Raw genomic sequence first — 16,151 nt, 5'->3', positions numbered from 1 at the left:
GGAGGAAGTCCCTACACACTAATTACCTGGTTTACTTTCTCGGGTTAAGTCAAATAATTTCGGCCCTGCATAGGTTTAAAGGCCGCTCAGGAATGGCAAAGGCATGAGAGAGTGACATTGCCCTAGCAAGCAGGAAAATACCCTAGAAACTGGTCATATAAGCTATTCATATAATCAGTGGCCAAGCACCTTCTCCACCCAAGCTTGGACCAGGGAGGGCCTGGTGATGGCTGCTGATGACTCAACAGGTAGACCTATAGGCTCCCCAAAAACACCGCATCCTTAGCTCAAAAGGATGAAGAGGTTGCAAACAATAAAGGAACTAACGAGTTTGAGCGGGACTCAAAACCCGGTCTGGCGATCACCAGGCAGGGACGTTACCAACAGGCCCAACAAAAGTGATGACTCCTGTCAACCCTCCTACGACCCAATGAGACAGGTGTTAGGTTTGGTCACTACCAAGGACTGGAAGATAGTCACGGAAAAAACTTTATCTGTGTGGAAGATATGTCTGAATATAATCATTACGATAAATGGGTTTGCATACATTTGTCCATCATTCGCTCATCTGAGAAGACAGAGATACTCCTAAACAAAACTATTTTAAGGAAAGTTACTCGATCCTGTGGCTTACCTGCATCTAGCGTCCGTCTAGCAGATTACAGTGACTGCTACACCTACAGTAGTTCAATAATTTAAGAGTAAAAGAGAATGATAAAATTTCAATCATTGTTTAAACGCATACAGCTGCAATAACAACCAAACAAAATTCAACTATTCTGTTATAAACACTCAAATTGGATAGCAGCTATTTTGCTTGTATTTCATTTATCGTATGGTAGTAAATAATAGCCTTATTTGCTATGGAAAAAATATCCTCAGCTGAAGGTAAGAAAACAAAGAATGTTCATGGCCATTATCCTGTTTGGAATAGGGAAAAGTTGTGTCATATACTGGAAGAAAAAAAAAAAGAAAAATTTACGGCCACTCATAAATATGCAAGCTGCATAATATAAATGGCCAAATTTAGAAGATAACGTGACAAAGTGTCTGAAATCCGAGAAGATAGTTTTGTAAGAGGAAAAGATGTTTATTGTCCCATAAAGGAGATAGATTTGCTGCATCATCTGTATAGCAACTATTATGAGGCCAAGGATATAGGTATCCAGAGACCTGTGGGTAACTCGTGTAGGTAAAGGGCAGTAAAGGTTGTCTGCCTTTACCCTACTCGTCTTCATGAATTCCGCCCCTGACAAGTTCTTCCTGAGATCTGAGAATAATAATAGTAATTATTATTATTATTATTATTATTATTATTATTATTATTATATGCCAAGCTACGACCCTAGTTGGAGAAGCAGGATGCTATAAGCCCAAAGGCTCCAACAGGGAAAAATAGCTCAGTGAGGAAAGGAAACAAGGAAATATATAAACAACAAAAGTAATGGACTATTGAAATATAATATCTTACGAATAATAACATGATTAAGTTATATCTTTCATATATAAACTATAAGAACTTAAAAAAAACAAGAGGAAGAGAAATAAGATAAAACAGCATGCCCGAGTATACTCTCAAGCAAGATAACTCTAACCCAAGACAGTGAAGACCATGGTACAAAAGCTATGGGACTACCCAAGACTAGAGAACAATGGTTTGATTTTGGAGTGTCCTCCCAGAAAAGCTGCCTACCATAGCTAAAGAGCCTCTCCTACCCATACCAAGAGGAAAGTAGCCACTGAACAATTACAGTGCAGTAGTTAACTCCTTGAACAAAGAATTGTTTGGTAATCTCAGCATTGTCAGGTGCATGAGGACAGAGGAAAGTGAGGAAAGGATAGGCTACACTATTCTGTGTATGAGTACGCAAGGGAAAATTGAGCCATAACCAGAGAGAGGGATCTAATGTAGTAATGTCTGGCCAGTCAAGGGAACTTATAACTCTCTAACAGTAGTATCTCAATGAGTGGCTTTTGCCCTCCCCAACCTACTAATTCATAATCTCGAATCTGGGATGGTCTTTCCATCTCCTCGCTTGCAGAAAAAGCACATCTGATTGTCCCATGAAGCCAGAAAGAAGAAGATTTCTAGGATCTCTTTATTCCTTCTCTTGTTATAGGAAGAGTCTTAGATTCCTTCCAGGACAGGAATGTAAATCATCCTGGTCCACACTTCTTGTAGGTTAGGGATGAAGAAAGACGATGTCGTGAACGGCAGGGTTTTCAATCCTGGCCATGAATTCCTAAACCAAGACAGAGATCTTCAATCTTTCAGAATAACTTGACATAGAAAAATTTATGCCATTTCCATCGCATTTCCCATGGCTAGTACAGTATCAAGGGACAAACCCCTAACTGCAGCCTGCTCAATGGGCTCGAGTAGGTCCGCTTGAGAGGATTGAGAGCTCGTGATATGTTTCCTGAGGCTTGAACTCTCCTCATGAATATTGTTAAATCTTGCAAACAGTTCACGCCTGAGTCCAAGATGAAAACTTGGATCGAGGGTTCAGCTGTTTTTCCCCTTGAAGACTGAGGAGCTTCCCCATTGAAAGAAGATAGACAAAACACTTGATCCACATACCATTGGTGTGTGAATACTTGGAAGCAATCAGGGGACACTGAGCCTTGATGTCGTCAACTGATTGTAGAGTAATCTGGAAAATGGGCAGGTGTTAGTGTCTAGAACTTCCTGTGATGTTGGAAGGCATCCTTGAATGTTGCCGATGGTTTGGGACTAAATAACAGAATACTGGAAGTTTCCAGTTCGGTTAAGGGGTGGTGAAACCCGGAGTAAGGAAAATTTCCGTCCAACAGTGATCTAGGGATCACATTTGACAGCTCTACCATATTGTTGATTTCACATGAGCACATCTACTTGTTAAGGGTTTGTGAAAGGGGCCCACTTGTTGCAGTAAATCATGAACAGGAGCATTGTCATTCATCAGCGCTACTGAGTGCTCTAGCAAACTCATTTGGAAAGCTGCAAAGTAGCAACACTGTATGAATCATCAGTAGGTTGAAAAGCAGGTACTTTCTTTCCGTGGATCAAATCCCACAGATGGAATGGGTACTCAGGTGGGTGCTCTATTCCTCCTAAGCTATGTCCATAGACAGCCGACTCCCTAGAGGCGAGGAGTTCCCGCAATGAGTATTGTCATGCAGCTACCAGGATAGATTGTTACATTTTCCTGCTCCCTCAAAACCAAAAGGAAATAGGAAAGCTGGTTGCTGACTACTAACACTTCAAGAACTACTGGAGCGAGGCAGGAGAGCTGCCTGTGAGGAATTAGCCTCTCTGTAAACAAAAGAACTTTCATCAACGACCGAGGAATAAATGGAAAGACCTTGGTAATTATATACTAAATCTTTAAAGTCTCTACATCCATAGGGTAACAAGCTAAAGTCGGGTCCTGAGGGGTCAAAGATTCTCTTGCCATTATTCAAAGAATTTTTCCTTCCCCTAGACAATAACCAGCCAGTCTGAGAACAGAAAGGGGTAATCCCCTCTAGAGGGAGAACGAATGAACAAGCTTTGTCTGGTCTAATTTGATGACTGAACGGCTTCTGGCTCTTCATACTTTCCATGAATAAGGGGTTACTATACTAAGTGTTTTAGCCTTTGGAGGGCAAACAGTAGAGCACGGCACTGTGGGGCACAGCAGTGCCACACGAGTTCCTGTCTTTGATTGGCGAGAATACATGCCGACAACCATGTGAGCATGATGCTGCATCTAGGTGATTGAATGGGTGCTGAGCAAGGACACCAAAAGTCACCTGTTTCAAAGCCTTTTGGGCAAATGAGTTGAAAAGTGTTGGTGCATGGTAAAATCTCGTGCTCAGGGGCAGTCTCGTAATGTGGGAAGATCTAGGTCTTGGAACAGTTTCAGTGCGTCGGAAGAGCTTGAGCGTTGAAAGGCATCTGGGCTAGTATCCATTAGAAAGAACAAATAACAGGCAACAGGTGTAACAGTTTCGTAGTGAATCAAAAACAACAATCATCCAAAGAACGAGTGTAAGTTCTGATCGTGAGGTTCACGATTGCATAGTTCCGATCAAGTGATTACAAATTGCAGCGGGTGGCCGATCCCATGGGATATGACGATTATAGAGGAGAGAACCCCAACGGAATGTTCCCATAAAGAAAAAAACATGCACGTAAGGAAACCTCAGCGTTCATGAAGGGAAGGTCTTGCATCCCTTAGAAGTGATGAGAACAATCAGAGGTTCCTCTTTCTCTGGTATTGTATATTATAAAAGTTGGAATGGAACAGATACCAAAAGTTCCTTAATTCAAAGGTCAATGAAAAACAAGCAAAAGAGATCCAATCATTGGGTATCTGATCATGTGGTGTCTGACAAGTGCATAGAAGAGAGATCATGTAGCGACTGCCGGAGGTGATATGGAAGGCAGGGATCATGGGGATAGTGCTGTAGTGGTTTGCATGGTGATCGTTCCCATGGTGATTGTGTCATAGCTTGTTCAGCTGGGAAGAGAAGATCCGCTAACGTTATTATGTTCATGCTGATCATATGTTCTACCAAACTTCTGCTGGGTTGCCGTCTCTTGAACTCTCTGGAGGAGGAAGTGCCACTCATCCAGTATGAGGTGCACACGTTCGTTGGTCTTGTATGAGACTGGGCAATGTTAACAGGTGTGAAAACGGTGAACAGACAAAATGCCAATGAACATAATGTCAACAAACATAATGTCACCGGTTACAATGTCAATGGGGAAAATGCCAACATCCGTTTGAGGATTTTAATAATAATAATGATAATATTAATAATAATAGCTTTACAGTATATATGATAGGGACAAAAATAATAACCTTTTATGCTAATAATTTCGTTTACAATTCTATTTAGAGGAGAACAATTTTTGCTTCACGATAGTGAGGACATAAGTATTTACATATGTAACAATCTAAGGATGTTAGAAACCTGTTCAACATGGTTTTGCCATGTGACATTTGATTTTCCTCCTTTAGGGAAGCAATTGTATACTATTCATGCCTTTGTTACAAATAACAAAATATTAACTTCCATAAAGGATGAGCAAGCTTACAAGTTCATTTCAATTTTTTGAAAGATAACAATTTGAACCCAACCTCAATCCATGTTGATTTCTAAAGAGCCGCTATTAATAGTATAAAAAAGACATTTCTAAATACTATTGTTTATTCCATTCTGGTCAATTCTGTGGTGCAAAATCCAGTCATTGTGTTCACAATGCTGGTATATTGAAAGTAGTAATGAATTCATCATAAATCAATTTGATGGGCTTCTTACTTCTTTAACAGAAGAAATCGAATATAAACTGTGCAACTGAAGGGTGGCATAATGCTTTTACCAGAAGAATGGTGATTAAGCATGTCTTTTGAAAAGTTGGTAAAAAACTGAAAAAGAACAAGCAAATACAGAGATGTTATCACAAATAACTAATGCGAGAGAAATTGAAGGCAGAACATAAAATATGTTCGAATCAACGAATCACATGATACAATTTTTAAAGCAGTTTCTCATAAGTTTTAAACTTTTAAAAAAAATCTTTTATGCCAAAAATAATACTTTACTTTCTTCCTATTAGGAATTAAAGTGATATAACCTCCTTTGAATGTTCTTATTGTTAGCCTTCCTCATATATAAAGTTTTTTATTATTATTATTATAAAATTTTTGGGTCTACATTAAGTCCTTTTTAAATGGATGTCGGCATTTTGACCGTCGATATTACAGTATCTCCATAGATATTATGACTCGTGATATTATGTCTATCAGCATTTTTTCCGGAAATCGTGAAAACACCTGTACGATGAACTAAAACATTCTTTGGGAAAGAAACATTGCTGATGCGAGACCTCATGTCTTGCATGAAAAGCAAGAATGTACCAGGGTCGTATTCGCAAGTGGATACATTCCTGATACATAATGGTGGTTCTCTCTACGTTCTTTAAAGCTTTGGGTGTCACTGAAGCGTCACTAGAATGGCCTGGCATAGGAGAGGGACAAGTGAAGCAGCCAACATCCTGACCAACAGTGCTTGTACTTGATCTTGCATAAAACCAAGCATTGGTAGCTGAAGTGTAAACTCATGTACTTTATACAACACTTTCCCGGGATGGTTGAGTTTTGGTGCTGCTCCTCCCATGGGACCAGAAGGACAAGAAGTGTCAATACTTCTAACTGTAAGAAATGATGTTATAATTGCGATATTAAGTCTTTATGGTCGTAAGTGTTCAGGTTGATCATGTGAAGTCACCTGCTTCAACTCAAAACAACAACAAAAGGAAAGGTCCTACGTTATTATCCAGCCTAGGAGGGTGAAAGGATTTCGTAACGTAGAACGACTTCAGAGTGTTGGAAGACCTCAATATGACAGCATAGATCGATGAGAAGACAGGTGCCCTGCAACTTGACAATTACTGTCACTGAAGTATAAATGCAAGGAGTCAGAGCACATAGAGACTGACAAGTTTGGGGATCCGAAGTGCATGAAGGTTCAGTCACCGGAAGACTGGTGAGAAAGAGGTCTACTGATGTCAAAACGCTCATATTCGCCGATCGTGGATCTCAGGTGAGTGTGATGATCATGCTCATGAAGAGAGAACTCATGGAAAACTGTCTCATAGAAAATTCTCTCATGGAGAAGTGAGAACATTAGCCGAAAGTTACTCCTCCAACCAGGGCAGATGTCTTTGTAGTCGTTAATAATGTGCCATCCAAATGTTCAGGAGGAGGAAAGAAGGACGGCAACACAAGTCTTGATAAGCAGAGCTTGTGCACAGACCCGTACAAGACAGAGCAATGTTAGTAAGCCCATGAACACCTGTACCACGATCTGAAACGTATTCTTGGGGAAGGATGCTTTCCAGAGCAGATACATTCTCAGTATGTACAGTACTGACCCTTCCACATCTACACAGGGATAGATCTGTTAGGCAAGGCTCTCATCACTGAATTGAGGGAGAGGAACAATCCGAAAACTCCTTCACTTCAGGAAGATTTCTTCGGCGGCACTTTTTGTTGGTTGTGTGCCTGACAATGGTCCCCCTGAAGTATCTTGAGAACATCCTGTGGCAGGAGAGGGACGATGGCGACTGCATACGTGCTAACCAACAGTACTTTACATGTGCTTAATCTCACTATTGCACAAGACCTAACACTGTAACTGTAACAAGAGCGTGAGCTCCTGTACATCGTACTGAATCGCCTTCCGGTTAGGAGGGTTGGGTTTTGGCACAGCACTACTCCTCCTATGAAACCCTGCACAGGAATCGGTCGCTGCCTCGAGACACTGGATCCGATCATTCATCCTGTGCTTTGTGGAATTCTTCCGCAGCAGGCGTCATATCTGAAGACTTGATTGTTATCTATAGAACTCTGAAACAAGAGGAGACAAAGCAGTAGCCGCCCATTCTGATAACTCTTCGAACCGCAACATTTCTCTATCTCTCCCGAAGGAGAGAGTTCCTAATCTTTCAGCTAGGCCCGACTGTGCAATCTAGGCTACGCTAGGTTAAATGATATAGCATTAAGATGTATCTCTGAGGCATTACAGAGCTTTTTGAGCAAGCTTGGCAGTTTTTGAGCAATTAGGATGCCGAACTTTAGGTTAGGTCAAGTTATTGAAGGCTTAGTCTGCAAGCATGATTGTGATATCCATGGTTCTATTACCATGATGTTTAGGGTATATGCATGATGTTAAACTTAATTTCTATGTGACATTATAACAAATGTTTTAGTGCTGACATTTTAGTGAGTTTCATATGGGATCGAGCAACAAAAATAGTATAGCTGTTTTCTAAGGTCTGACTGGTACCATCTGAAGGTACTAAAAGCCAGTCTAACCAGACATCCAGTATAGTATCTCATTTCTAAAAATGCTTGCCGGACATTCAACCGTTGTAACTTTTTGGTGTTAGAGGTGAACAGTGAGCTTTCGGTGATCAGCTAATTGACAATCTGTGAGCTGGAGATGGTGACTGACGAGCAAATGAAGGCTGCCTGGTCAGTTAGCGAGCGGTGATCTGCTGTTGATAGGTGGGTTAACATGACAATCAATGAGTTGCGATCGAAGAGCCAAAGGTGAATGGTGAAATGAAGGTGAGTGGCGAACGGGTAACAATTGTTGAATGGCGAACACCCATGTACCGACGGGTCATTGGAGGCTGAGTGACCAGGTTTAAGTGGCCAACAGCACCTGGTGTTCCTAGGCAGTCATCCATCCAAGTACTGACCAGAACCAACGTTGCTTAACTTCGCTGACCGGACGAGAAGCTGTGTTCTCAACGTGGTATGGCCGTTGACTGATTGCAACTAGCTGGAGAGTCACGAACCAGAGTTCGTTGACAAGCAGGTGACGAGGAGAATTGGTCTGCCTAGGACTGTAAGGCTAGCGAACAACAAGACCAAGGAGAGTCTGAAGTCACAGGTGAAAGGTGCTCAGCGAGATGCCTATTGCTGATTGGAGATCGATGAGCTGGAGATCACAATTAGTGAAAGCACAAGCAGACAATCGGCGATCAACTGGGTGATCAGCGATCGCCGAGCTTGCAACCATTAAGTTGGTGAGGTAGGCTGGCAACCATTACGCTGGCAAGGTCGGCTGGCAAACGTTGAGCTGCCGATCGGCGTTCTGACGATCGGAGCGCCAAAAAAATAGGCGAGCTGGCAGATGATCGTTTAAGCTGAGGAACAGCAGTATGGTTCAACTATCGACTAGTGGGTGATTGGCGAGCTAGAGATTGGCGATCAGCGCTTGGAACTCTGAGAGGTTGCTCGGAATACTGGCGAATGACAAACGGGTGGTTAGAGTAAGGTTCAACGATCGGAGCGTTGAGCTAACGATCGGTGAACGGCGATCTGCGAGCTAGTGATCAGTGATCGGAGCGCTAGCTGGTGAGCTAGCAATAGCTGACTACTGTATAGGGGATCGGCGAGCTAGTGATCACCAAGCTGAAGATTGGCTATTGGTAAGCTGGGGACAAACGATCAGCAAGACTGAAAATCAATGATCGGAGAAAGACGCGCTAGTGATCGGCAAGCTAGCGATCAGCAGGCTGATGATTAGCTATCAGTTGGCAATCTGCTATTGGCGAGTTGGTAATCAGCGATTGGCGAGCTAATGATCGGCGATTGGCGAACTAGCAATCGGCGAGATTGGAGGTCAACTATCGGAGAAAGACGAGCTAGCAATCAGCGATCTAGCAATCAGCAAGCTGACGATTAGCCATCGGCGATTGGCGAGGTAGCAATAGTAGATTGGCGAGCTAACAATCGGCAATCATTGAGCTAGCAGATGATCAAGCAGTTGGTCGCGAACAGCTGAACGATGACCTGAAGACAGGATGTGCCCTTTGGAAGGGCAAATATCCTCAGGAGAGGCTTGCAAACGAGAATTCGACGGTGCGTCATGAACCAGGGTTCATTGACGAGTATGCGTGCGGTGAGCTAGCGATCTACGAGCTAGCAATTGGCGTGCTGGCAATCGGCGAGAGATCGGTGAACTGACGATCAGCCAGGTGACAATTGCTATCGGCTCACTAGTGATCAGCAAACAGCGAGACTGGAGAAAGACGAGCTGCAAGAGGTCGGAACAGCTGAACGATGATCTGGAGACAGGATATGCCCTTTGGAGGGGCAAGCCTCCCCGGGAGAGGCTCGTGAACGAGAACTTGACGGTACGTCACGAACTAGGGTTCACTGACAAGCAGGCGAGTCAGAAGAAACAGGCGAAGGTCGGGAACGGTGGGGTCAATGACTACGGTGACGAACCCCTGAAGGGGCAGAAGGATCAGCAGCAACAGGCATCTGCTGATCAGGGGCTGCCATAGGCACAGGAGGACAGGAAAGTGATTGCACAGTGACAGTTGATTCCCCCAGGCATGAACGGCACTGTTCTTCTACATCCGCTGTCTTAGTCAAACGAAGAAGAAAGGCATCACTAACTGACGAAATACTAAATAAATTATGTAACAAAAACTCCCTCGGGAAGAGCACCTAGTCCGCGGACGGGAAAGGTCTCCACCAAGAGAACAGATACAAAATAAGGATTGCACACTTCCTTCCCCGGCCGACATCGACAAGAGAAGGAGAGTGGCAGCGAAAACTAACAAAACAAGAATTACAATTAATTAATTCAGATAGGAATATTCATTACTAAGGAGAACCACTCGATCCTCCGGCAGGAAGCGAAGCTTAAAAGTTAAATAACAACAGTTATAATTTTACTTAATTGATGAAGAAAACCATTTGAAAGCACAACCTAATCCACGTACGGGAATGGTGTTACCTCTGCAGAGTATACTGCCGGCTGCCCACGAGTGAGTGGCAAAGACCACTAGAAGAGCAAGACCGAAGTCAAGCTCCGAAAGGTCAGCACTCCCTTTCCCCAGCAGATTCCTCTAAGAAAACGTTGAGGGGAAGGCAACGATAACAGCTGAACTGAGGAATATCCAAATAATGACGATTCCCCTGAGGCGGCGGCCGAGTTACACAGAAGGCCATCCGCCAAAAGGATGACCGATGTCCAAGGGAGAAAGGTCGCTAGGGAAAGTTCTCCGTCCTTGAGAACCTTCTATCCTACGCTGTCACACACACAGCACAAACACTGTAAAGAAAGGTTACAACATATACAATATACAAAAACATTAAGGATGTCTGCATATATATACTGTAGAAGAAAAGCATAAGGTAAAAAGACAAAGATTAATGGCAGTCCAAAATAAGAGAGGAGGAAGAGCGGTAACAACTACTCTCCCTCCGAGCCAAAAGCAAAGCGAGCTCAATTACAGGTGTGCGAGTGAGAGGGGCAGCGAGTTACCCCCACCCCCTTACTAACTGGCGGGATGGGTCGTTAACCCTCCCTAATTTTAATGGCTCGTCCTTTCAACTTCGCCGAAAGTAATACCCCTAATAAATAACGGAGGTTTGTATTCCAGTTACGGAACAAAGTTACACATCTATGGACTCCAATGACTATCTAGACATGGATGCCTCCTCCTGAAAACAAAATTCAGGTATAAATTATGTACATGATACCAGAGATAAATTAAAATATAATAACTTTTTAACAATCAATTGCTACAAATTCTCTAGTGAAAGGCCTATACTATTACTGTATGTACAACATGATTAATAGTGAACAACAACAGCAACAATAACAACAACAACAGCAGCAACAATAACAACAATAAAGTGTACTCCTACTGCAAATCATAATTTGCTGAAATGTTCAGAAAAATACTATATTCAAACATAAAATCTCTGGGGCATCTTCAGTTACACAAATAACCTATTTAAGGAAAAATGGCTATTTTTACATTATAGCAAAGATCTAGATGACACAAAAGTCAGAGGGCTTCATACGAACTCTTAAATCATATAAGTAGGTGGTATTGTAATGTAGCATCATTTCCAGAAAAAGCCCACACACCGAAAGATTTTCAGCATTGAGTCATCTTTGATTACGAATTTCTCATAAAAAGTTACAAGATACGTATGTCCATAAAACAGTTCTGGGAAGTAGATCTGATCAGCTTTCAGAAAATATCGGTCTTGTTTTGTACATCTGATTGGTACTAATCGATCAAAAAATGGCCTCTGGCACATGACTACAAAACATTAGTGGTACTGTACTGTGGCTTAATAAAGGCTATATGCACTACTGTCATGCAATTACGGGGTAGTTTCTGTTTTTTTCTCTGATGTAACCAGCAGTTAAAGTTTTGAACCAATGTAAATTCCAAATTTCTGTTTTGCTCAAGTCCCTGGATGTTTTCATATTTACACCACTATTTGACAGCATTCCTTTCAGTTATCCCATGTCAACTGTCATGGTTGTTAAAATTTACATTTTACATGGTAGATTAAAAAAGCATTATATTAGGCAATATTTTTGTTGCTATACAGTATTTTTAAACACTTGGCAAAATGAGTTTTAACACATTATTATGGCATATTTTGTTTTCCATGATTAACCATAATAGTTATGCAAATTCATGCAATAGCACAAGAGGCACCGGCACCTCCACTACTGTCAAATTTTACCCTAAGCCAACTATGTGAAGCTGGGTACCAGTCGTCTCTCAAGATACAGAGGAACCTCAGCAGTATTTGACCTCCGAGGATTAAGGTAAAGACATAAAAGAATAGCATTAATCTGCATCTGTTTATGTAACACAGGCCAGGTTATGGAAAACACGGTGGATGGATCGCAGGCCTGTTAAATAAGGACCTTTGCCCTAGGTTAGGTTAGGTTATGCTACTTCCTCTAAGTCACCTGTTTAGTGATACGCCATTCTAGGTCAGGTTATGGTATAAGAATTAAGGTCCCAGTGTTAAGGTTATGTTGCATCTGATTTATGCATATTGGCCAAAAATATGTAGTGCAATAGACTTTTATAGGGTTTCTCCATCCAAATTCCCGGGTAGTTTGTAGCGCTACGGCCAAGCGTCCTAATTTGCTTATTATCGCTCCGACTGTTATCTTGTATGGAATAAAAACATTTGGAAATGGTCTACGGATCTTAAATATGTGCTTAAACGCACACTTTTATGTTTTTTGCCGAAAACCCTAAATTACCTGAAAATTTGTGGCTCGAGTTTTTACTCCGGCCACGAATCTTCTCGCTCCCGTAGTAGGTAAGGGGGGGGTCCGGGGGGGGGGGGGGCGAAGCCCCCTGGTTAAGGATACGGCTTTTAGCATAGGTTAGGTGGGTTTTTTAAGTTAGCTTCTCCCGCCAAAATCGTTTTTAGAACGACGGCCACAGTTCAGAATATTCCAGTTTTCTACGAACTCGATTTTAGAATGACGGCCACAGTCCACCCCACTTTATAATATTATCATTTTCTATGAATGAAAACGGATCTGGCCGTCACCCTACAAAGGCTCCAAATTCCCTAGTATTCACTAAGATTCCCCTAATACTACACTATACAGGGATAGAAAATTACAAATAAAGTGGTTTTCATCAACAATAGTGGCCTTAAATGCATAATACACAAGACAAAAACTCGTTGGAAAAAATGTCTAGTTCATTTATTTGACATAAACTCAAACTACTGTAGCTTATAAACATCCTTTTTATTGCTTTGTTTCCCTTGAGATTTTGGTGATTAGGCATAACCACAATTTTTGATACACCTGCTAGGCCTACTCTTGAATTTCAAATATCTTTCACCATTGCATATAAGGGTTATCTAAGCCTTTGGAGGTATCCTATAATGTACTGTATTAATATTAGGTTCGAGATAATAATCAATGTTCTCGGCCACAACTTAAGTATAATATAAAGTGTTATGAAAGTAAGACAAGTACCAGAAAAAAAATTAACTTCAGTTGTTTCAGGGAGGGATACCGAAATTAATTCCTCAACCCATTAACAAACTGTTGAATAAGTAATCTCAGAGAACTTACCTTAAATCTTAAAATCAGTTTAGTCTATGCTTCAATGAAGATAGGCTAACGATAGGCTAAGCTTTGTTGATGAGGCTGCCATTTGGGCGTGTCTTAAAAAGTTGTACTATGGTCATTCTAACTATTCTTGACAAGTGTATTTAACTTATTGTACATTTGGATCTGTGCCTTGATAGATAGTACTTATTACACTTTATTCAAACGTTTTTATTAGCTAAACAGTTACACATCGAGTCACGAAACAACTTGGGAAAATACACTTTTGCAATGTAACGTAATAAACCTTTTATCGGCACCTTAGTTTTCTCATTTCTATTTCTTTGATTTCCTTAACCCTTTTTTTCACATTTGGCATATAATTATTCTTTTCTTTTTGTATTCCTTCCCCCTTACATAGAATATGTTCTATTATTTTCTTATTTTTCTTTTCATGTGGCTGATACAATTCCTTTCATTATCAGGTTAAGTTCTGGGGTGAAGCATAGCCTTTACAACGGCGCCTCCAAAGTTTATCTTATACTGTTTTGTCTTTTCCTCCACATCAGGTTTAATTTTTCTTTTTTCATATATTTGTTTCACTAAATAAAAATAATACTACTATTTTCTTTAGGTCTGCTTCGTATGGTTGTTGTAGCTCAATTACTTCATTCCTTTCTTTTTCTATATTCTTGGCAAAACAACAAAAATGTATCAAATCTTCCTCCTCATTTTCACAAATTACAGTTTACATTCCCCCCAATATGTCTATTTATAATATTTAGTTTTAACGTATTAGTTCTTGCCCTAAAATATCACTGACGCAAATGTATTGTCATGAAGAAACTCTTCTTTAATTTCTTCCTTCCACGTTCTACATGTTTCTAACTTCTAAGCTCACTTTACTTTCTATTTCTTCTTTCCACTTAGTCGTCGGCTCACATTCTGCATTAGTACCAGATGTCCGAATATCTTAAATTTATAGAAAAAAATAATTATATTGATGATAATATTTTTTTCAAGATAATTATATATACCTAATATTGAGAATATTTCTAATAAGTAACATTTACATCGTAAAAACAATGATTATATGAATATACGCTGATTAGAGCAATATGGCAATATTGAAAGTGACAGCTGATTCAGTTCTTCTGCTTGAAATTCATGTGTGGCTTGAAATGCATTGATTGTGTTTACAGTAAAGTGTAAATTTATTACATACGTGTGCTAATATGTGTATCGAGATGGATTACATGAATAATTCCTTGTCCAATAGCTATTTTAGCTAATTGAATACACGAAGAAGGAATGGATGCGTTTATCATATGTGGTGAGTTTGCTCGAAGAGTTTTTAATTTCGAAAATACAGTTTCTAAACGTGACATGACTTAGATTTTGAAAATTATAGAATTACCAAGCCAAGGTTTAATCACAAGATGGCTCAGGCTATAAGACTTAAGAAATCGTACTGGTAGGACATGTTTCTGGTACGGTAGGCATAGGTCTACTCTTAGTCAAGAAAAGGTGTGGAATTTGGTATATATTTACAACTTCACCTCACGTTAATATGACTCCTATGGTATTTTCATTTACATTATCTTGTTTCCATTAGAGTTTCATCCTTGCAACTTTTTCACTTAAACGTTCCATTTATGCATTATGGTGGTTTTATTATAGTTACGGACGGGAAAACTTTCCTGTTAAAAAACATGTAATTCCTACAGAAAAACTCCCCTTTTCTTCGTAAATGACATTTATTTTCACCGCAAATAAATACTTAGTGAAATATATATATATATATATATATATATATATATATATATATATATATATATATATATATATATATTCGCCAATAATGGGGGTCCCCTAGTGGGGCCTTGGGGTTTTGGTTGGGGAAAACAGTATATAAGTGGTAAAACAAACGTTTTCTTCTTTATACATTATTTTTTTGGACGTATAGTAAATCAAAAAGCATATATTTTCTGTTCTAAATGTTTCCCCGTCTGTAAATATAATTTTACCAAATTTATTTTCATATTTATTCTTCCATTATTAATGGAACCCTGTAGCAGTGTGTAAAGATTATGGGACAGGGTCGTAATTGGAGAGCAGACATTTCTGCCCATGAGAGAAGAAAATTGGAAATACATTTTTTTTTCTTTTCAAGGAAAAGCTTAATTTGTAATAAAAGTTGCATATAAGAAAGTGAGTCTGAAAAAAAGTATCAATAGGTAATGAATACATACTTCATCGTATACCTGGGGAGTATTACTGTTGATATAAATTGCTTTTATCTACCCTAACCGGAGATGTGAGACCCTTTCTAGAGGGAACAAGTGGTTTGCTTCCTTTACAGCCACCTTAACCTTATCTAGGATACTGTATCACTTCAAAATTATTGATAACTCATGTGTGCTTTAATTAGGCCTACCATTCTCACATTGATAAGAATCATGCATTCCAGATGCACCACAGGATCAGCTGTGCAATACAATGTTAAATGTCATTAGATTTCTGTTTTCAACCTAGTATCAAAGTAAAAAAAAAAAATCCCCTTGTATCTGATAGAATCCCAAATACTGTACATTACTTTTATGCTGAATAACTTATGCAGTGTGATTGCTGATCTTAAGCAATTTTAAGGATATAGTGTAATAAATTCCTTGCCCCATGCACACAATTACTGTACTTTGATTCTTTTCAATTCTTTTAGCATCATATTACCAGACCTTGAACCCAGTGCAGAATAGTAG

At 40.1% G+C, this 16,151-nt stretch overlaps 1 long non-coding RNA gene and 1 pseudogene across 2 annotated transcripts in view; both read right to left on the bottom strand.

Moving 5' to 3' along the window:
* The window catches only part of LOC137616472 (uncharacterized), a 500,855-nt gene extending 486,987 nt beyond the window's left edge, over nucleotides 1-13,868 (bottom strand). The window contains exon 1 of one of the 2 annotated variants that reach the window (XR_011039434.1): nucleotides 13,417-13,868. This is a non-coding gene — a long non-coding RNA (uncharacterized lncRNA). The remainder of the gene's footprint in view (nucleotides 1-13,416) is intronic. The other variant, XR_011039432.1, reaches the window with a different exon arrangement.
* On the bottom strand, nucleotides 8,188-8,306 carry LOC137616785 (5S ribosomal RNA; annotated as a pseudogene).
* Nucleotides 13,869-16,151: the final 2,283 nt, after the last annotated feature.

Source organism: Palaemon carinicauda, chromosome 22 (genome assembly GCF_036898095.1).
Source record: "Palaemon carinicauda isolate YSFRI2023 chromosome 22, ASM3689809v2, whole genome shotgun sequence".
Taxonomy (NCBI): Eukaryota; Metazoa; Arthropoda; class Malacostraca; order Decapoda; family Palaemonidae; genus Palaemon; species Palaemon carinicauda.
This window is presented reverse-complemented; position numbering and strand designations above follow the sequence as displayed.